The sequence below is a fragment of the Serinus canaria genome, chromosome 2 (assembly GCF_022539315.1).
Source record: "Serinus canaria isolate serCan28SL12 chromosome 2, serCan2020, whole genome shotgun sequence".
Lineage (NCBI taxonomy): Eukaryota > Metazoa > Chordata > Aves > Passeriformes > Fringillidae > Serinus > Serinus canaria.
This window is the reverse complement of record NC_066315.1, coordinates 85,883,541-85,905,792: the sequence shown is the minus strand read 5'-3', so window position 1 is coordinate 85,905,792 and position 22,252 is coordinate 85,883,541. Positions and strand designations below refer to the sequence as shown.

At 40.6% G+C, this 22,252-nt stretch overlaps 1 protein-coding gene across 4 annotated transcripts in view; it reads left to right on the top strand.

The window, feature by feature from the left end:
* The window catches only part of GALNT1 (polypeptide N-acetylgalactosaminyltransferase 1), a 108,165-nt gene that overhangs the window by 9,408 nt on the left and 76,505 nt on the right, over window positions 1-22,252 (top strand). For 2 of the 4 annotated variants that reach the window (XM_030231424.2, XM_030231420.2), the window contains exon 1: window positions 12,301-12,833. The exons of the other annotated variants lie outside the window; for them this stretch is intronic. The gene's annotated coding sequence lies outside the window, so the exon portion shown is untranslated. Of the gene's footprint in view, window positions 1-12,300; window positions 12,834-22,252 lie in introns of those variants that run through there. 4 annotated transcript variants of the gene reach the window in all.

Sequence of the window (22,252 nt, the reverse complement as noted above, 5' to 3'; positions counted from 1 at the left end):
GGTAAATTCTTTGGGGCTCTTATTTTCCTTTGTGCCTTATTCAATGGTAAAACCAATCTCCATTAGCTTTTACATTAGCTTCTACTGTTACTTACAGCAAAATGCTTTTAGGTTTTGGCTTGAAAATGTTAATTGAAACACATAGGCACAAAAACTCTGAGGCAAAACACAACAATTAAATTAGAATTATTCCAAAATCACATTTAAGGAATTTGAGTTGGCTTTATGAAATTTCAAAAGCTGTGTTTTTGAGTGCTGCTCCAGGCCTCATCTCATTTTTACCATCTTTGTGGCTTTTGAGAGAGGAAGGTTTGTAGACCTTGGACAGTAAGATTCCAACCTACTGATGAATGTTGATAGTCAAGGTAACTTTGGCTTCTCTTCAGCTGGGTATAAGTTTAGAAGAACCCAGCTTTTGTTAACTCTGATGCTGGCAGCCAAAGATATCTGCTTTTACCCATGAGTCCTTTGAACTCCATTCCAGCTAATTACATTCTTCCAAGTGACTGCACCAGCCCTGGATGAGCTTTCTTCTCTCCATGCTTCCCAAATCACATGCATAAAAAAGTTTTCTGCAGGCTGGGTTGGCTTAGTAGAATTGCTGTGGTCTGACAATATATTTATTAATAAGCTGTATATAAAGCACAGGCTCATTCTAGATAATTGACACCTCATTTTTTTTTCTTCACAGATGGTTTTAATCATTGTTTTCAGAGCAGGGGGTAATTTAACCTTGCCAGCAGAGAATTTCCAAAACTTTACTGCAAGTTTATAAACTTTGTAAGCTTTTTCCTACAGTTAGAGCACCATTTCTATTCTAGCAGTGTAAAACGATGTCCCACACTGGCCAGAGCATGGTTATGAGGCTGCAGTTCATGAGCATATTCCTTTAGGTCCATGCTTTGAAAGATTTAATGGGAAATTGTGCATGGTTTCTTACGTTTTTTTATCTTGAGGGTTACTCTGCTAGCATCTGTTATCTTCTGAGAAAAAAGAGTGGAGTAGGAAATGGGAGGAAGAGGGAGCAGTAATAAACACAAATATAGGCAATAAAGCCATTATGTTATGAGAAAATTAGGTGAGATTATTTAGTTTGTGTAATGGTTTTTTCTTTAAATCTGTATTTGAAAGGCACATTACTTACTGCATTGGTTCTCATGTTAAAAATTGTATTCTGGCACAGCAGTACTGTCAAGAAGTACAATATGTCCCACCTCATTAAGTACTATATTTTTTGCTCTCCATCTGTCTAGAACAGCAGGAAAACTTGTTTTCAAATAGAAAAATAATCAGTTATGTCCATTTCCATTGTTTACCTCTGTATCTGTATATGTCCAAAAATTTGTTTGAATTTGAAGAAAGAAGTGTCTCTAGCACAACAATCCTAATAAAGGCACTAGTCAAAAGATCAGGGTGTGTTGTTTGGTGGCAAGGTGATCAACTATGAGAGCCCAAACAAAAAAAACCAAAAAAACAACAAAACAAACAAACAAACAAAAAAAAAAATAGAGTCACAGACTGGTTTGGGTTGGAAGAGACCTTAAAGATCAGCTAGTTGCAATCCATGTACCATGGGCAGAGACACCTTCCACTAGAGCAGGTTGCTTTTGCTGGACACATGAGGGAAGGAAAATCTGCCCATTTAATAAAAATAAAAATTCTGGTTGACTGACAGCATAGGGGAAAGAAATTTAGAAAGAGAGGTATTTCCTGCTCTGTTTGAATATGTGACCAGGAGTTTATCACTGTTTGGATATTAGAAGTAGCACAGCACTTGTGACTAAAATCATGTTTTACATGGAAGCAAATAACTGTGCCATATACAGGAGAATGCCCTGGAGGTTTTCTGATTCATTACAGACAGTACTGTTCAGATTAAGGGCCTGACCCACCATAACAAAAGGGTAATATTGGCCACTTGCTTAGCTGATAGACAGCAGCAAGCTGCAGGGCTGGCTTTACTACTGGAACTAAGAGAAAAACAGCTCCAAAAGCCATGAAGAAAAGGCAATAGCAAAAATATCAAAACACTGCCTATATTTTCAGATAATTGCTTTCATCACCATTCAGCTTTTGGGAATTCCAGTGTTCTTCAGGTTAAAGTGATTTTCCTCATGGGACTCCTATCTGTGCCATCTCCTTATTCTCTGCAGCAGCCACTCACAGGTCCTGCAAGAAATCAATTTTAAGCCTGTATTATCTTTCTGAAGAATACTTCCAAAGACTGAATGAGGGGCTCTGATTAAACCTTTTGCTTTCAGAGGCCTCAGATCATCCTGATAATGTTCAGCTAGTTGGACTAGTGATACTGAATGAACAAAACAGTGTTAACCTCAAAAGGTCACTCCTTTGCAAAGTCAGGGGGAGTAGCCGTGGGCAGAAGTTGGCTGCAGACGAGGCTGAAGTCCTATATCAAAGGTTGGGTAGAAAATAGTATTTTGCATCTGAGGTAATACCAGAGGATGTGTAACTGTGTGAAAGAGTATTGTTTGCAAGAAAAAAAAAGTCATTTTTAAGAAGTAAATAAATACAGGTTTAGAAAATGGTAAATAGGCTAGAATAATTTATTCTCTCAATCCTAAAATATTTACATTCTTTGTTCTATTTGTAGACACAAAAGTAAGAGACCCCAGTGAGTTAACAAAAGAAATAAGCATGCAAATCAATTTCAGACAAGAGACATTAGTTACAAATTTGCCACTGGGTGATGTTAAACAATCTGAGAGTAATGAAAGGAATTTTCAGGAAGAATAATTTACGTGTTCTGGGCTATGCATGTGCTGAAGATGATGTCATACCCTGAAAGAATAACTATGCAGACCATAAATAGTCTTTCAGCTAGAGATTTAACACTTGCAAACATGGGAGTGTGTTTTAGAAGAAAATGGTTTTCTCTTCATCCAAACAAGGATACTTAAAATCATCAAGTAAGTTTTATTGTTAAAACTCTGCTACACACTGATACATTGTAATGAAAAATGAGATGCATGTAATAAAATAGAAGCATGACTTAAAAATGGAGCTCAGGAATGGGAGGCAGGGTGAGACCTTGAATCCTTTTGGCTCTATGTCATTGACTTGCTTTGCAGCCTGAGGCAAGACCCCAGTTTGCCTCCCAAGAAGCAGGGAGGGAGGTCACAGGGTTGTACCCTGCATTACAGGGTCACCTGCAGTGTAGTTAAGGTTCCGTGTGGTGCCTCCTGGCCTTGGTGCAAGTGTAGCTGTCTGTCTAAAAGGAATGGGGCTGAGGCAGCTACATCTGCAAAAGCTGTGAGAACCTCAGGTTAAAAGCATGGGGGATGTGCATGTTTACTCACCTAGCTCCTGCACTGACCAGTGCCAATGCTTCAATATTTAATAAAACTCAGATCTTGTGTGCCTTCAGGTGAGTAGCAAAAAGCTAGACTTTGTTTAGATGCAAAGGTGCAGCTTTAAAACTGTACTTTAGAAATTATAAAATTGTGCTTGCTCCTGGCTCTGATGGTTAACCCCAGAATTAGTACAGGACAGTTGGAATGCAGTTAATAACCCTGAGCAGGTACTATTTTACCTTCCATGCCCACAGCCTATGCTGCATCATTCTGTTGACTGCATCAGACTGACAAGTTCACACAAAGGCTGTTGGATTTTGAAACGGTTCAAAAAGGTCATATTCCTTCACTGTCTTTGACTTTCTTCCATTGTCTCTTTTCCATAGCAAGCTTCACTGTCCCTCTGGGACTTGTGGTATTTGGGCATCATATTAAGCACTTTATCTAAGCTCTCTGGAAATACCTACTTACTGAGCTGTACTCACACACATCTGCTACTCCCTTATTATACTGGAAAGCTCATAGACTTTTCTCTCTTGCATTATGGGAAGCTGTCTCAGAAATGGCACTCTGGAGAGTTAAACCTTTTTCTGGAAAAGGCTGGAGGAAAAGAAAGCTATGAAAATAGATTCATATAGAACTAAATACATTAATGCTGCTCTGTTGGTTCTAGACTATATGCTCAATCTTTTCTCACCATTTCCTAAAAGTATAGCTCATTGCTTGCACAGTCTTCATGTTTGTTATATTTGAGAAAAGGATCTTTCTTACTCTTCCACCTCTAGGATTTCTGATATTAATTTTAATGTATGACATATATAATTATTGATTATATAATTTCTGAAAATAATGTGGTTAATTTTTAATTTAGCATAATATTTACCTGGGGAGAATATAGGAGAGTTTCTGTGGCTGTATTGTGTAATAGGGATGAAAACATAGCCTTTCTCTTGGATCCACAAGTTTACTCTCCAGGTAGAACTGTTTGCATCATGTAAAGGATGAGTTAAAAATGCAGGCAAGCCACAAGGTTATTGCCTGCCTTCCTTTCTTCCACAAGGGAAGAAGCACATCAGGCAAACCTCCCTTATTTTGTCTGTGCCAAGCACTGTTTTTTTGGCTGTGGCAGCTGCTGTAGCTCTAAGGCTGAAACAGCAGCTGCCAAGTATTGCCTTGAGGTGTAGGATTTTTTTTTCTCTAATCCCTCCATCCTGGACATGTGCTCAGCCACAGTGCGCTCTGTTCCTGTACGGGATTTAAGAATTGGGCAGTAAGCATTAAAATAGCTCCAGGTAGAGGGATTTTCATCCACCTTGTCTAAAATCAGTGCAAGCCTGGAAACGAGGCAGTGAATGTACTAAGATCAAAGATCATTGCTACACAACAAGACATAAGGAAACATGTTAGAATGCCCTTATCACTTAAACATATCCTGAGCCAAATATTTTATACTTGTATATACCTTGATATAGTGGGGTAGGAGGATTTAATAATAAGAATGGAGCAGTAAAAATTTAGACATCTTCCTAATTCCTGAAAATTGATAACAAGGAAATCTGAGTGATGGGTTATTTCTTGGTTATACAGAAAAACATCTTTATACTTTGGATAAATTATTTTACCCATATTGATATCATTCACTGTTTCCAGAAATCAAACCCCTAGGGAAGGTATGTGAATTCCCATGGTCTAGGAATGATCATAATGGAGAAACTGAATTAAGACATGGAGGTGATGTTTGCCTTTTGCTTTTGCCAGCAGCTTGCTGTCTACAAAGCTCACCTGCAGCAATTGCATATTGTTAGTACATTTCAATTAGGCATGTACTTCAGGAGAAACCTAACTAAGGAACATCTTCAGGATTATTGCCTCTGCAGACTCCTACAAGTTGTAGAAAACAAGTGAACAGCAAATCACCTTTGTGATGAAAAGAGGAAGGAAACCCAAGTTCAGCTGGAAGCTGGGGAGGTGTCACTATGTGTTTGTAGTGGCCTTCTTAATCTTTTCCGGGGTACTTATTTTGGGTGACGTCAGAGATAATACAAAGTTAGACACACCTTTGGTCTGTCCCAAACCATCCATTGGTGCCAGTGTAGCTCACTTGCAATGCCATTTAGGTAAATGTAATGGAATTATTGAATTGCTGTGGGTATTAATCATTTTAAAAACCCAGCTGAGACATCAAATTGGAATCTAGATTAAAGGTGGAGTACTTTACTGAAAATAACATGTTGGAATGCTACTCAATGCACACTTTAGGAATACCAGACTAATGGAAGACTTACCAAATACATCTTAAGGGCTTATTCTACCTGAAAATTGAGTAGTAAGTTGTGTATTTTTGTCACATAATTCCAGTTCCTTTATCTGCCAGTAATTTCTTCTGGTGCCTGTAACAAAAAAAAAACCCCACCAAACAATGTTCCTGCTTTCTTCTGCTGCTTGTGCTTAACAAGCCATATATATAACAAATAGTGTTTTTCTAACACAAGTGTTTATTAAGTTCCAATCATTGCCTTCACTAGAAAGCTGCTGAAGGCAAATGGACTATTCAGTTGTCACTGAAGGCATAGTTTAATGATGCAGTGTATCTCTACACTGATGAATTCAGCCTTTTTAGTCTACTTAATCTATGATGTGTGAAGCAGACGGTACCTTCGCCTTGCAGACCTGTCTGTGGGAAGCCCATTTCCTCTCCTTTGCTTTTTGTTATGTTATAAACAGAGCCTGTTTATTAAAAGAGCCATCGAGGTACAAAGTTGAAGCCTCGGGTACTGCTTTAACAGTTCCTTTTCAGAAGGTACCTTCTCCTTCAAGCAATGGTTTCCAAGTGGCCTCAAGCATTCCCTACAAAATTGCTTTGTTTTACTTTTGGCAAAAAAATTATACTGCTGACCCGCTGTGTGAACAGCGATGGTAAATAGTGAAGGATAGATGGAAGCATTTGGGTGAGAAATCTGTGACAGGCTTTTATGTGAAAACATTTAGTGTCTGCTCTCACTTTAATCGCTTATTATTTTTAAGTCAGTGACAAAAACATCCTGCTGAAATAGGAACACTGGGATCCCATCTGCAGGGAGAGCTGGTGGTGTTAGACAGACCTTACTATCCTCTAGACGAGACAGTGTATCAGGCAAATTTGTTAGTAGCTAGTTTTACTATTGTCTTTTAAGGCTGCTCCTGAAAAGCTTTAGCCAGGCTTATGAACTTCCAAATGGCTGCATAAAATTATATCTTGTCTTTGTTTATCCTTAACATAAAGTTATTGTGGTGAAAAATAAAATAGAGTCTTCATCTTTTAGAAGTTTACTATACCTTTATGTTGCCCTCAGGCTGCCTCTATTTTTCCTGGGAGAAAGCACATTCATTTTTCTTCCAGAATGGGACCACTTTGTATAGGCTGGAGCTGTTTGTGATAAATCTTCAGTCCTTTGGTCACATGTGTATTTGAATGAAACCTAATAGGTTTGGGTTTTTTTTCTCTTTTGAACATCCACATTTTGTAGCTGTGGATCAAGTGTTTTGTAATAAATACATTGAAACATTGCTGTGACAGTAATGTCCTAGAAAAACAGGACTCACTTTTTTTGCTGTTACAGAACTTAAAAATAGGTATCAAAACAGCTTACCACATATGGAATAACAACAGGCTGTGTAAGAGTGATTAATATGTTCCAGGTTTAATGTAGATGGAAATGGAAGCACTTTCATACCTGCCAAAACCTTTTAATAATGTTTTGAAAACTGGTATTTACATTCTTTGAATTGTTTATATCTAGAAGCAACCTCCTACTTTGGCAAACTTGGTTTAAATCCTCTTGGACCTCTGACAACCAAACTGATGAATATACTGATATGCTCTGATGTTATCTTACCTGAAAGCGAGTTTTCATCACAAAATGGGTTTTTTGGAAGGGATCACAGTGAGTCATCTGGTTTAACCTCTCTGCTCAAGCAGGGTCATTCAAGAGCACACAGGATGGAACTGTGTCCAGATAGTTCTTGAATATCTCCAGTAAAGGAGACTCCACAACCTCTGTGGGAAACTTGTTCAATAAGAGAGTTAAAAAAAAAAATAAATTTAGGGACTGGGATGTGAGAAACTATCCCCCAATGAGGAACTAACAGTCTGAAGATGTTATCCTCTGGTGGTTTCCTCCAGTAGGCCCAATAGGAAAGATATAGTATCAGTCAAAATGAGTTTTAGGAATATTGAAAAAAAAAATGCAAAAGTCACCACCAGCATGCTCTTTTATCAAAAGCTTTCCTTAATGATTCATGGTCTCCTGCAACTCCTGACCCTTCTGTGGTACAATATTGCCACATAGATGTCAGGAGTGCCATGTGGCTGCTATGCAGCTTGCACATGATGCCAAATGATTTAATAATTATTAGGTTGTCAATTCCACATGATATCTTTATGGTTAGGCTTAGTCCAGTTTTGCAGGTCCAGTCTCACTGGTTTTCTGTCCCTAATTTTCTCACTTACAGGACAGTGTCTTAGTTCCAATCCAAGACAGGGGAAGGAATTCAGGTCTCTCTCTGGAAGGAGACCTGTTCTCTCTCTAGTCCTTCCCAGCAAAGGAGCAAAGCAGGTAAGGACTGTGCACTCATGGGCTCAGGGAGCATTCATGGGAAGTGAGAGTGCTGGGACCTTTGTACTCCTCACCTTGGGATGTGAGACAGTGTTCTTGCCCTCCCTCTGGTGTCAGCACAGATCCCAGCTGCTCCCTCCTTCCATCCTTAAAAGTCGAGTGAGATCAGATCCAGTTGGAAGGGAGGACTGGGTTCATGAAAGACCGACAAGTTTTTGTGGTGCTCTCTCTTTCTTTTTGCCATTTGCCCCAAAGGATGTTTTAATTGATATCAAGAAAATTCCACTCAGTATGGTCGCAGTTCTTTTGGAGCAAATCAATGATCTGAGTGAGGAGTATAGAGAATACCTCCTCCTGTTGTTTGGTTTTGAGCAAAGAAGATTTACCCACCTTTATTCACTGTATGTCATGGAAACAAATGGAGGGCATAAAGCACTTTGTTCTTGCTCAGGCTCAAGGGAAAAAAGAAAAAAAAGAGGTTACATTTAGAAGACAGGAGCCTGGGATTCTGGAGTAGAAGCCGTGTATGACTGCCTCTCAGATGGTGCTCCATTTCAGGAAAAGTGGTGAAAGGACATCTGTTGGCAAATTGCCCTTTTTTGGGTTACTGAAAGCAGCAAGTTGAAAAACAGAGGAGATGAGGATGTGTGGGATCCCAACTGACCATAAGAAATCAGATTGCACTCTTTAAAAGAAAACTGATTACCAGACATATTAAACTTTAATCTTATTTGCAGTTAGTAGCCCCAAAGAGAATGCTTTGTTGGAGACCTTCCAAGAAAAGCTATTTCAGAAAGCTTGTAAAGCAAAGATGATGCAGTAGAAATAATGCAAATACAGTTCAACTTTTGCTATAATGAAGTTAGTTTATGACAGCCTTTGTAACAACCTCAACAATAAATGCCAATATCCTCATTGGTAATTAGCTCTGGTGAGACAAACACTTCCCCATATTTGATGGGAAGACACTATTTACATATTTCTTCCTTTTGAAAAAATGGACTGTGTCTGGCACACAAGTATACATTTTATTTCTAAGGTTTCTAAGCACCGTCTAAATACTGAATGAGGGCAAAATGACCTCCACTAAGATACTGCCCATTTGCATTCGGTTCAAATGGGATGTTGCCTCAGATACAGCAAACTGCCAAACCCTGGCACTGTAACTCCTTCAGCTAGGGAGTATTTTAATCCCAGTTCTGTGAGGATTCTTTGGCAAGGCTACTCCTGGCTGTTGTCCTCAGGACACTAAGTCATGCTGCTGATGTGAGTTATAGTTACGTGTACCTTGCCTGTGGGGTCTGGTCACGGATGCTTCCCTTTACCTTGTAGATAGCCTGAGCTTCAGCTCCTCATCTGGCAGCTTTGGCATTTGTCATGGTCAATTCACCCCCTGCAGCTGTAGGTGGGCTGCAGACATAGGATGGAGACCTCTGCAGAGAACTGTGCCCATTAGTGCCTGGTGTAGTACAAATTACATGGGGCGGGGGGGGCTCCTCTACTGTTTTCCTTAGACCTGGTATTCTGTGGGGTTCTGGGCACATGAAAAGAGTGGTGCAGCTTGGGCAAACATGTAACCAAAGTAAGAAAAAATACTCGAAGTTTTTTCTTGCTTCCCTCCAGGCAATTCTGCAGTATGTATATTAGAGGAATTTGAGAGTCTCATGAAATCAAAAGGCTGGCATTGACTATAATTACAAACCATCACAAAGATTTTTAAAAAGTATTTATTTGTTCTCATGACTTAAAGATGTACATGTTGTAAAAGATCCCTCCAATAGTAATTTTACAAAGTTGACTTAGTAATGCTCCACAATCCATAAACCTGATTCGCAGTATAATTCTCTAAATACAACTGCAATAAACATAGCCCTTAAATTATAGACTACATTTTTGAATGTTCACTTCAAAATTACATCTTTTTATTTACAGAGTTTAGTGAATTCATGTCACTTCTTAAAGTGTCTCTGGCTGTATCTAGACATCTCACATTGACTTTTTTTCATGAAATTAATAGCGTTTTTGATAAGTGAGTTTCCTGGACTTGGCAGCAATGCAATAGAATACTTAACTGAGGTGTCATAAAGACATTCCACCAGAGGAACTTGGGATACATCCTATGGCACCATCAATCATAACAGAACAAGTGTTAATCTGCTTGCATACAATAGATCATTAAAAAAGAAGTGTGAATTTAAACCACTTTTTTTTTTTTTAATAGGAAAGTTGGACACTTCTTGTATTATGTCTGTGTATAAGCACAAACATATTTAGTGCCCAGCCTATAAATGCTAAATGAAGGCAGCTCGACAGCTCCTGTGTGCATTACCTCTCACAGGGAAGCTACCTGTCAGTGCACACACTCCCTGCTGGATGAATCAGCTGAGCAATACAGCAAAGCACAAACATTCAAGTTGTTTAAGCACACAAGGAATCCCATTCAGCTCACGGAAGGTGAACATATGTGAGAGCCCTCCACTGGGCAAAGAATGCCTCCTTGTCCTACTGTTTATGCATTGGCTACCTTGGTATTTTCACAGGAATATTTACTCTGTCACCTGACTACACCTTCAGGCATTTTCCAAAATGTTTTTTATTTTTTTAAATTCAAACTGTTTCAGTCAATATTACTCAAATCCTCTTTTAGTCGAATTCTCAGTGCACCCTGGTCTTCTCAGGAATCCATCCTGCACTTTTGACTCTTCCCCAGTCAGGGGAGAAAAGGCAGATGGACTTTGAATGCAACCACCTTGCTGCTGCCTGCACTGTCCTGATTAAAGAGGCTGGGCCTGAAATAGCTTCAAAATATACATCAAAATATATGGAGAAAAAGAGTCCTGTATGCTACCTCACAAACTAAATGCTATCCTCAACAGATCTGTGGGTACATGAGGATTCTGAACTCGCTGGTTTTGTCTGAAGAAAAAGCATCCCAAATGAATGGCTGGAAAACCTAAGTGCCTTTAAAAAGGTCTAAGTTACTTTGGAGGGCAGCAAGAGTAAGTACCACAATAAAAATTAATTCTTAGGGTTAAATAAAATGAAAACACACCTTCAAGTGTGTTGTGGATAAAGGGCTAGAACCAGACAGTGACTGAACTGAAAGGTCTTTAAAGAGAGAAATGAATGGATGCACCAGCAATATCCCCCTAAAAATGATGAGGCATCAGTATGTCGTGTTCAGCATTCACCTTACTTTGTCTGCACACTTTTTTTTGTTTTTCCTTTCCATGTTTAAGTTCTATTTTGTATATAGGGTTTCTGCCAAGAAACTTGTTAAAAATTTTTATAATGAGCACAGCATGATTTTTGGATTCTGTAAACAAATACCTCTTTAAAGTAATATATCATTTCAGAGACTTAAGATTCACTCGTCAAGGAAACCCAGCATTTTCTTCACTAAAACTTTTTAAGGTAGACTTTCTAAAGGGAACATACAAACTTTGATCTCTAAACTTTAAAAAGCTGGATTTAAGATTAGGGAGAAGATAAAACACTTCACAGAATTTAGGTGTCAGAATATATCTTGTTCTCTGTGTGTGAAGTAATTTTCTAGATGTATGGAATAATAGAACACAAACTAGTTCTAGGGCACCTATGTAACATTTTGATGCTTCCTTGCCCAGGGGCCACTGCTAAGAAGAAGCTTGTTGCAGCCTAATGATCCAATGCAACATTTGTTTCAGCTATTCGTCCCAACATCGCTGCCGGGGCACCACGCTGACGGCACGCAAACTATGCCAAAGCCGTGGCCCAGCAAGGAGCTGGGAGCTGCTGCTGACCCCCACTACAAGGCGCAGCAAAGACGAGCCGGCGCCACGCGGTTCCCGCTCATCCTCGCCGACCAGACCTACTTTAAAAGCACACGTTAAGCGCGGGTGCAGCAGGTGCCAGCGCAGCAGGGATGACACAGGGAAACACCACACCTGCTCCCCGGCTAGAAAGCCTGCACGCCACGGAGAGCCGCCACCCGGCTGGCAGCCACGCACCCGCGGCCCGCAGGGCCGCGCTCGAAGAGCCGCACGGCCCCTGAGTCAGGGACCCCCGGGTTGATACGTGTTGCACTAGAACCCGCCAAAGCCGGCAGCCGCCCTCGCCCGGGGCAGGCTGGCACCGAGGACACCGGCGCCCGCCGGCTTTGCTGCACCGGGCTGGGCGGCGGCTCCCTCCCTCGCCGGGCATCCGCACGCCCGCGAGAGCCACCCCCGCCCCGAGTACCGACATCCCCGCCAAGGCGACCCCCGCACATCCGGGGCAGCGGCGGGGCGGAGCGGGGCCGCGCGGGGCGGTCGCCGCCCCTTCCCTGATCCCGCCTCTCCGCGCCGCCGCCGCCGCCGCCGCTGCCGCCGGCGATGGAGACGCGGCGCTGAGCGGGGCTCGGGCGGCAGCGGTGGTGCGCGGGAGAGCGGGCGGGGGCGCCGCCGCCGGCGGCAGCAGCGGGAGCGGCGGAGCGCGGGGCATGCGGAGCGGGCGCCGCCGGGGGGCTGCAGCTGCGGGCTCCGAGGCGCCCAGGGAGGCGGCGGCTCCTCCGCCGTGCTCCGTGTGACCGCGCTGCTGCGCCCGGAGCGCGGCTCCCGGCAGCCGCAGGAAGAGGGGGGCTGAGGCGGCGGCGGTGCAGCGCTGCTTCCCCGGCCGCGGAGCGAGGCGGCGAGCGGAGGCGCCGGCTCCCCGGGGCCGTAGCGGCGGCCGCCGGCAGCCCGGCAGTGCAGCGGCAGCGGCGGCCGCGCCTCAACTTGGTGCGAGGCAGCGGCCGCCGCGACGAGCGGGCGGAGCGCGGCTCCTCCTCGTCCCCGCCGCCGCCCGGAGGATTTACCCTGCGGGACTCTTTTACTCGGGCGCCCGGTGACCGGGGCGGCAGCGGCGGGGCTGGCGGCGCCCCTCACCTCGCCCCGACGTCCGCCCCGCAGCGACGGAGAGGAGGGCCGAGGTGAGTGTGGGCTCCGGGTGCCTCGGGTTCCGCTTCCCCCCGCCCCACTCCCGTCCGCGCTGGGGCTCGGGGGAAGGGAAGCTCCAAGTTCAGGCAGCGCCGGGCTTCTTCCCTCTCCGGCCGCCTGCGGGAGAGCCGCTTCCTCGGCTGGCCGCCGCTTCCTCCGAGCGGGGTGACCCCGCCGCGGTGCCCGCTCGGAGGCAGCCTGCGCGGGGGACGGGCACACGCAGTCTGCGGCTGCTTTCCGGCGGCTCCGCGAGGTGCTCTTGCCGCGGAGAGGGTCGTGGCGCTGGGGACGTCCTGTTGCTGCTTCCAGGTTGGGAGCGTGGCTGTTTGTGCGTGTGTATGTGTGTGTGTGCAGGGGGGAGTATCAGGGCACCATCGTCGGCTCTACCTCTTCACCGCTGTCACATCAAGTTCGTTCAGTTGATGTTTATTACGTAACATGTGACTAATATTTTAGAGTTTATCTTATCTGCTGGGCTCCGGATCAGCCTTATTTTATTGCATTTTAATTCATAAAGCTGAAGAGGCTCGGGAAAGCTCTCATTCTAATTGGTTGCCTAATGGAACTTGGTTTTCATGTGACTTTGGCCGTGTTAACAGAGGCTTACTACCTCCTTCCACTCTAGGAAAGCAGAAGTGCGTGTCTTCTGCTCCCTCTACCTCCGCCCTCCCCCTTATATTATTAAGCATGGGCAAGTTTCTTTAGGTCCCACTTGTTTTTAGTAGATTATGGAACCTGCCACTTCGTGAACTTAGAGCATGAGATACTGAAATAGAAACTGATTTTTGTGCAGCAGCTGCTGAGAGAAATAACTTTTATGGCGATGAACAGGAGTGAAACAGCCTCCTCGGTTTATATAAATGATGTTGGCACTACATGAACTGTAAACGAACATAGCCAACAGCTGTGAAAACCAAAACTATGTAACTAACCATGTATTATTATGGATTGCTGCTCTCAACTTCATTCCTTTGCAAAGACATTGAAGATCGTGCTACCCTGAGCACTTGGAGCACCACAGAACTCGTTTTTCTTGTAAATACAAAGAATTACTTATCTTGAAGATAGCACTTCACTTTCTAGTGCCAGCTTCATCATTTTCTGTGACTTGGAATTGTGTCTGTGTCCTCCTGTAATGCTAGCCTTTTTTAAAGTGGTATTGCTAGTGCTTTGAATTTGTTTGCTGCATTTTCTCAGGCTTACTTATGAAACAAGAACGTAAACCTGAGAACAATTATTGTCAGTAGGGAAAATGTGGCAGCATGGTCATCCTCAGAAAAATGATACAGACGTTACTTGGCAAGGACACCACACCCGAGTCACCCTTGATCAAGGTGATAAGGACAGCACATGGACTATTACTGGATGATGTCTGTCTGCTCAGAATTGTAAGCTGCATGAATGAGTATACCTTATTCCTAATGTACTTTGTTCTTATAGGAATAGGGCCATTCAAAGACACTATTGAAAGTCGTGAAAATGCTTTGAAAACGCCATGTGACAGTCATTTCTCAGCCTAGTGGTGAGGTGGTACTGTTTCACTTTTATACAAAGATTTATTCCTCCCCACTCATCATCTCAAAGTGAGTTTGTTCAAATGAGTTCAGGAATAAGCTGTACAGAAAAAAAATGGAGGTAATTTAGAATAAATTTCAATGCCAAATTGCTTTAGGAAAATAGTATCCTGCTGTCCTTTCATTGTTGCATATGTGTTGATAACCCATATGTTAGCTGTAAACTTTTAAAATATTTTTCTTTATTCTTTCACAAAAGGAGTGTAATCTTTGTCTTTGGTCTGAGAACAAAAAGTAGCTCCAGGGACACTCATCTAAAAATAAAGTACTTCCAAATACTTAAATCCTTTGAATGCAATTTGCATCATGTTTTGTTCAAGAGACAGGAGATTTTTGACAGATTTTACATTTTATATTTCTAGTGGATTTTGGTTTTTTTTTTTTTTTCACTGTAGGGCACATGGTGTCAGACTGTCTATGTAGCGCGAAAGTTTGATCCACAGGACCAAAATGGTATGGTCTGTGGCTCTGCAGTCTTCCCCAGCCTGTGTCTTTAGAATGTCTTTTCATGGAAGTGCAAGGACCATCTCTAGATTCCATCTGAGCTGGATCAGGAGCTGTCACTGCTTATAAAGAAAAGAAATCACCCACAAATTCAATTTTTTTTTTTTTTTTTTTTTGTGTAAGGTGCATTAAAATACCTTCTAATAGTTGTAGTGGTGCTGTTTAAAATGGTGCTGTTTCATACTTTACCAATCATTTCATTAAGAATTTTGGAGTTTTTTAATCTGTCTTAAATTATAACCAAAATCTGGAAGCATGTTATGCTGTCCTTCAGGCCAAGTTATAGTGCATCATTTGCATTTCTGTGTTGCTCTTTGATTTTTAAAGTTTGTTTGGAAGGAGGTGGTTTTGGCATCCCCCTCCTCCTTTGAAGGGTCAACATGTTGATTTTAATATTGAAATTGTGACACTGGATTTTATCTAGAGTTCATCTGGTTGAATAACTCATGACAGATACAAGAAGTGTTAAAGAAGGTAAATGTTGAATACTTCTGTCGTGGTACGTGTCTTGCACCAATACTTAATAGAGGTAGGCTTGGATCATTACATGGGATGTTCTTCATCCCAGTCAATTTTTTCTGTCCTCCTTTGAATATTGACAGATTCTTTATTATAAAGATGTGCTAGACATAAGTGAATATTCAATTATGCATTGTATCAAAAAAGAATATCTCTGGACTGTATACTTCCTGCTTTCTCTGAGCAGCTTCTTAATTTTTGAGGTGTAAATTATTTCCCCTCTGTTTACATTTAGTCTTCTTATAGCTGTTTTTTTTATTCTTTGTCTTCTGAACCTTTCTGTTGAATTTCTAGTTCTTTACCTAGTCTAATGCTGCAGCAGCCTTTTTCAGGTCATCATTAAGAATGAAGCAGTAGTTTTATATGAAGGCAGTTTTGCTAGGGCTTGCCACTGCTGCTTTTGAATCTTGATACTTTTAATTATCAGCAGTGATGTTCTCATATTGAGCAGAGATCTTCCCTGGGTTCCACAGGGATGCTTGTAATCCTCTTGTTTGTACTAGGCCTACTTAATTTAGAAGGTTGCTGACCATACTAGTAATTATTTAACTTTCAGTGACACTTCTTCTGCATTTATTAACATTGACTTTATCTGCCAGTGTATTACCTGTACATCATGGTTGATTACATTCCAGTTGGTTACATTTTTGGACTTATGTACTTGACCAGCCTATACAACTATTAACTTTTCTGCTTTCTTTTTCAGCTCAATAATTAGTGCCTTTAAATGTTGCTAGCTTTATGGATCCTTGAAGCATCCTACTGTGAACCTTTTGTCATATTGAAGTTTGATTGCATATTCCTAGTCCAAACTTCCTGTTTCTTAGCTAGGAATAAAATACTTAAAAGAAAATATACCAGAAATATTGAAAATATATCTGCAGTGTTGAAATCATGGCTTTTACTCAACTGTTAGCACCAGGTCTATTCCTGACAGAAGTACTCTAAATTTAGCATCCCCAAATAAAATGTTTTAACTGTGTGCTTGTCATAAAGGCACTTTGACACCATCTTCCGCTAATTCTGGCAAAGCATTTTTTCCCCTTTACAGTCTTTCTAGAGAGCTCAATCCATTATGAGAAATCAGGCCATTGTAAAAATCAATGGAATTGATATACTTTTAGCTAATGTATTAAAGAGCTGGCTAACTGCTCTATTATTCACTTTTTGATTACTTAAATACAGTTTTGCAGTATGAAATATGAAGGTTCTTTAGGGGCATTTACTTTCGGCTAAATTGGAAGCTTGTGACTGAGCACTGCATAAATTATCTCATACATGTGCTGTTGTAGGAATTCCCAAGTCATGGAGGCATTCTTACCATTGGGTTCACGTTAAGGTCTTTTTATAACCCACAAAAGAGAATTAGCTTGAATTCTATAGCCCTTCACTATGCTCCTTACTGACTGCTGGTTTGTAGTCCCTTACAGGAAAAGCGATTTTGATTCCTCCTGTCTTTGACCAGTGGAACTGAACAGTCAACATGGAAAAGGTGTGTTTAGCTCATAACCTCAGTTGTCACTGAAAGCAAATGTGCTTGGAGACTTGTTAGTTAAGAAAAGGTACCCTTGGAAAGTTAGTCTTCCTAAGCTGGCTTTTGATACCATTTACCAACCTTGTTTTTGTGATCCAGAGCTTTATTTTGAATTGTTAAAAAACTCTACCAAAACATGTTTTAGGGTTTTAGTTTTAGGGTTTTTTTTTTCTTTCTTCTCTCTTTAAGTGGTAAACTCTTGTATGGAAATTGACTATGAATAAACTTCAAACCAGTTTTTTTTCTTTTCCCCAGTGTATTTCATTTTGGCTTTAGAGTGGTCAGTTTAATTTCTTTGGAATTAAAAAGTTATCCTTGAGACGAAGAGCTTTGTAATGGTGCCTTTTCATTGGAATCAGTACTTAATGACCACAGCAACTCTCATTGATAGTTTCAGCTCTAATGTCAGACCAGCATTTAAGAGAAATATACAGGTAGGGATTTGAGCACTGCTTGTGTTGTGTTGCTGTTCTGTGTAATCTGATGGTCCTCAAGACATTTGTGTTTGTTTTCCTGTGAGGAGGTTCTCCTTGAGAAGAACAGTGTAAAGCAGCAGCAGTTTGCTATTGTGGACATTCAGGCTCTGGGTAAAGCTGCTGTGAAATTCACTCTTAGTTAAGGAGGGAAGTGTTTTCATACTTTTTTTTTTCTTGTGCCGTGCTGGTATCAACTTTTAGAAACTTTGCTCTTTTAGAAAACTTAGCCAATAGATAATCCAGTTCAGTGTTTTGCTGTCTAGCTGAAAGAACGTTTGCATCCTTTGGAGGCAGAATGTGTGAACTGCTCTTTTGTTCTTTAATTCTCATCTTGCTTTATAAGACCTTGTCCTGTAAATTGCAAGCCATGGTAAGATTGTAAATTTTTTTGAAAATTTTACTTTGTTTTCACTAGTACTAATATTGGTTAAACTGTGGAAGCGGTAGAATCTCTAGGAATTATATTTTTTTTAATGGGATTTCTTACTGTAGATGAACTCTTAGTGTTTTTTGTACAAATATTTCTTTGTAATGGGATGCAGTACTATTTTCATGTTGAGTTTCCAATATATCTTCCTGTAACAGGGTTCTTGATGTGTAGATGAGGTCATACGACAAAATTTGTCATCCTGGTCTTGGGGAACAATTGAGTCAGAATGATATTCAGCATCTAAGTTGCTTGTGAAAACTTGTTACAGGCAAGCAAGAGGGTATGTCATGTTCTTTGACTTTTTATTTTTACAGTGCATTAGAACAGACTCCAGAATTTCAGCTGGTGCTTCCTGTCAGCCACAGGAATGATGAAAATAACAGAGCACATACATATCTCTCAATAAGTAGTTTGACAGGAGGCAGGAATACTGGTCTGATTTTGCAGGCACCACATGACAAAGGCCAACAGAACCTGAGGAACTTGAATCCCAATCTGTTTACTTTTCCATTGCCGCAGGTTATTGTTATGTCTTTTTCATGGCTTTTAAACCTGCACTCAGTATGCTAGCAGTGCTTTAGTGCAAATTGTGAATGATAACCAGAATTATTCTGACAATTAAAGGGAAGGTGATAATGCCAGGCTTCTTCCAGAGAGAAGGAAACAAATTTTGGGGTTGGACTTACGAGTTTGCCCTTTTTTTTTTTTTTTTGGGTTTGTTTGTTTGGTTTGTTTTGGTGTTTTTTACTTGTTTTTCAGATGTCTGTGAGAAGCAAACCAGGGGAAGATGGGAATACTGGTAACAGGTTGGAATCAATTGTCAGTATATATAGAGATTGGAAAGTTCTCATTACATACCTGAATGGTGAAGCTGACTGAAAAACAGAATGAAAAATTGATCAAATGATCATGTATGTCTATAAAGACAAGGAAGTATTTCGTATTGGTCTGAATCACAGAATATGCTGAATTGGAAAGGACCATCAAAGATCTTCAAGTCCAGCTCCTGTCCCTGCACAGGACCATCCCCAGGAGTCACACCATGTGCCTGAGAGCATTGTCCAAACACTTCTAGAACCTTGTCAGGCTGGTTGACCACTCCCCTGGGAAGGCCAGGCACTTCTGCTGCCTGACCACTCTCTGTGTGAAGAACCTTTTCCTCTTGTCCAATCCAGACCTTCCCAGACACAACTTCAGGCCACTCCCTTAGGTCCTGTCACTGTCACCACAGAGAAGACATCAGTGCCTGCCCCTCTTCTCCCCTCATGTGGAATTTGTAACCATGATGCGATCTCCCCTCATCATGGTTACAAATCATCCAGGCTGAACAGACCAAGTGACTTCAGCCACTTCTCATTCAGCTTCCCTCAAGCCCTTCACCATCTCTGTTGTCCTCCTTTGGACATTCTCTAATAGTTCTTTGTCTTTCTTGTGTTGTGGTGCCCAAAACTAAACACAGTGTTCAAGGTGAGGCTGCCCAGGAGCAGGACAATCCCCTCCCTTGACCAGGTGTCTCCACAACAGCATTCAAAAATGAGTTTAACTATCATGGCCATGGTGAGCAAGGACTAAGATCAAGCATAAAGCTGCCTCTCACCCCAACCCAAAGTGGGTAACAAGGAGATGTAATTTCATGAAGTCAGTTCTTGACTGTGGTGTTAATTTTTTAAAAAAACAGAGTAAACAAACCCCATGTATAATAGGCTTCCAAATCTTCTGATGGCCCAAATGCTTATTAGTTGTGGGCAAAAAATTAAGATTGATCAGAGTTGTCTTTTCACTCAGTGACATTCATCAGTTTGATTACCACTATGAATAATTTAGCATTAAGAGCAGCCCAGGCTCTTATGTGCATATCCTGTTCATTATGTTTCTGAGTTAAATACATTCAATTGAGAACATTCACTGATGGAGCACTTTTAAAGTATCTTTAAGGACTCATTTAGGTTAAAATTAAACTAATGGATTTATTTAATTTTCAGTTCATTACATACTTAGGGTAATTGGGATTGATACACTTTTCAAACACAGAAGCTGAAACCTAAGTTTAGGTGCAAAACTCAGCTTTAACTGCTGTTTCCAGATAATACTTCTGTTTGGAATTATTTCTGTTTCTCCTGATTGCAATATTAATTTGGACGTCCAGTTTGTGAGTTTGCCATCAAGAAATTAAGTATGCATTTTTGAATAACTTTTTTTTTTAGATGACTTTGTGGTTTTAAAGGCTACTGTCTATAGTGTCATGTGAATGAATCAAATATCTTCTATCTTTATCTTTGAGAAATGGTTGAAGATGGCACACCAGAGCAGTCCCAAAGAGATACTTGAATAACAGCTCTACTAGAATAGTAGAATACTATTAGAATACTTAGAATAGCAAAGAAAACCTCCAGCCCTACTAGCAGTGTGTAACTTTGTTCACCCCTTTTCTAATATACTCTTGCAATTTTTTCTTTAGGGCTTGCTGATCAGAAGTTTCAGAAAGCTGGATACTTAAATTAGTAATAGTTTAGTAAACTTGGTTTGTTTTCAAATTCTGAAGATAGTGTGGATGTGTACACATCATACAACAAATATTAAGCTTCCTAAGGTGCAGCAGAGGTGCTATGATTTAAATACATTTATTTGAAACACATATTTCAAGAAAAAAGACAGTCATCCCTTAAGGCCCTCTGTCTTCAAAGAATGGTTATAAAGTTGAATAACTTTTTCAGGCTGATGTTTTTAAATATTTGATTTTGAGGTTTATTTTTGTGAACTGAAAGTCTCAGAAATGGCATGAAAAATATGAAGTTTTCCAATAACTTTAGAAAGTAGGAAAGCACAGTACCACCTCCATGAGCCCTAAAGCAGGTCAAAAATACATTCTGTACCTTCTTAGAGTCTTTGAAAGGCTTTTAGATTTTTACTGAGACTTCTTCCTTGCTCTAGTGGTTTGTGTGTATAAGCAGAGTTACAGATATGATAGGAAAATTTAGTAGAGTTTCCTTCAGATTTACCTTTAATCTAATTATCTGTCCTCTTAGAAGAACAGCCTGGCAACCTTTTGTAAATGTGGTCTGAGATAGCTGTGAGAAAACAACTCCAGGCTGCTCAGTGGTCCCTTTCCTGCAACTTATACTGTGGTTTAAATAGGCACTGAAGTGAACAGGGAGAAGAATGTGACATGAAGGATGCTCAGGAATTCTTCCTTCTTTGTCAAGTTCCCTGCTAAAACAGATCAGAGTGGGGCAGCTGCTGCTATGTTAGATTGCATACTCATCAAAAATGTGTTAGTTGGTTGTTTTGGGGTTTTTTTAAAACATCAAATTGGTTTTATGTAGGGTATCACAGGTTTTATGGACACTGGAATAAAATAATTTAAAATTGTAACAACAGCATCATCCTTAAGGACAGCTTAGGCTACACAGGGTTCCAGAAGTAAATGACTGGTAATCCAGCCTTCAAAACAACTGATGTTATGAGGCCTTAAAATTATTCTTAGTACAGCTTTAAAAAAAATAGTGTTCATTATAGGTTTTTGTGTGCTCTAAAATTTGTATTTTATGTTTGGCTGTGAATAGATTCATTGAATTGCTGGGAGCTGCATTAATATTTTATCAAGTCTAAAGTTGTGTGTTGGTAGTTAAAATACTACTCATATTTTAACTTTGTTGTTGTACAAAATGTTAAAGAAAAGCATTGGTACCGTGACTGCCCAGTGACACTAACAGACTCCTGCAGAAAATATTAAGCAATCCATCAACTCTTGCAAAAGTGCAGTTGGAAGATATTTAAATGTGGTACATCAGAGTATCTGAAGAAAATCTTAACTGGAATAATTGAAAGGCATGTAGTACAGCCTTTTTTTTTCTGCTATTACAAATTCTAATGATATTTCATAATATTATTCACATTATTCTGCTATGGTGTCATGTCAAAAAAATGAAAAAGAGTGTTTAGAAAGCATGAAGAATTTGAGGAGTCTAGTGAGCAACCAGAGCTGGTTAAAACATTTTAAAGTAATTAATACATTATGTGTGCAGACTCAGCACAAAACTTTTTTTTCTCTAGCAGAAAATACTTGCCAGATTCTGTATCTAATTTTGTGCTGCAGTTCTAAATCATAAAATCTTTATACCTGAGGTAGTTAATTAAAAAAAATTTATGGTAACCAATGCCCACAGGAAACAAAGTAATCCTGTGTATTGAATTTGTTAAATCTTTAAAAAAAAAACCCTATAAAAACCATTAAACCAACCCCCTTGTTACTAGACATTATTTATCTTCTTTCCTTTCCTCCTCGTGTTTCTTTCTTTTAGTTGCTTTTGGATCTTGCAGAGCTGTCAAATCGCATCTTTTATTCTGTCTTTCCATGTCCAGGAAAACTAATCAC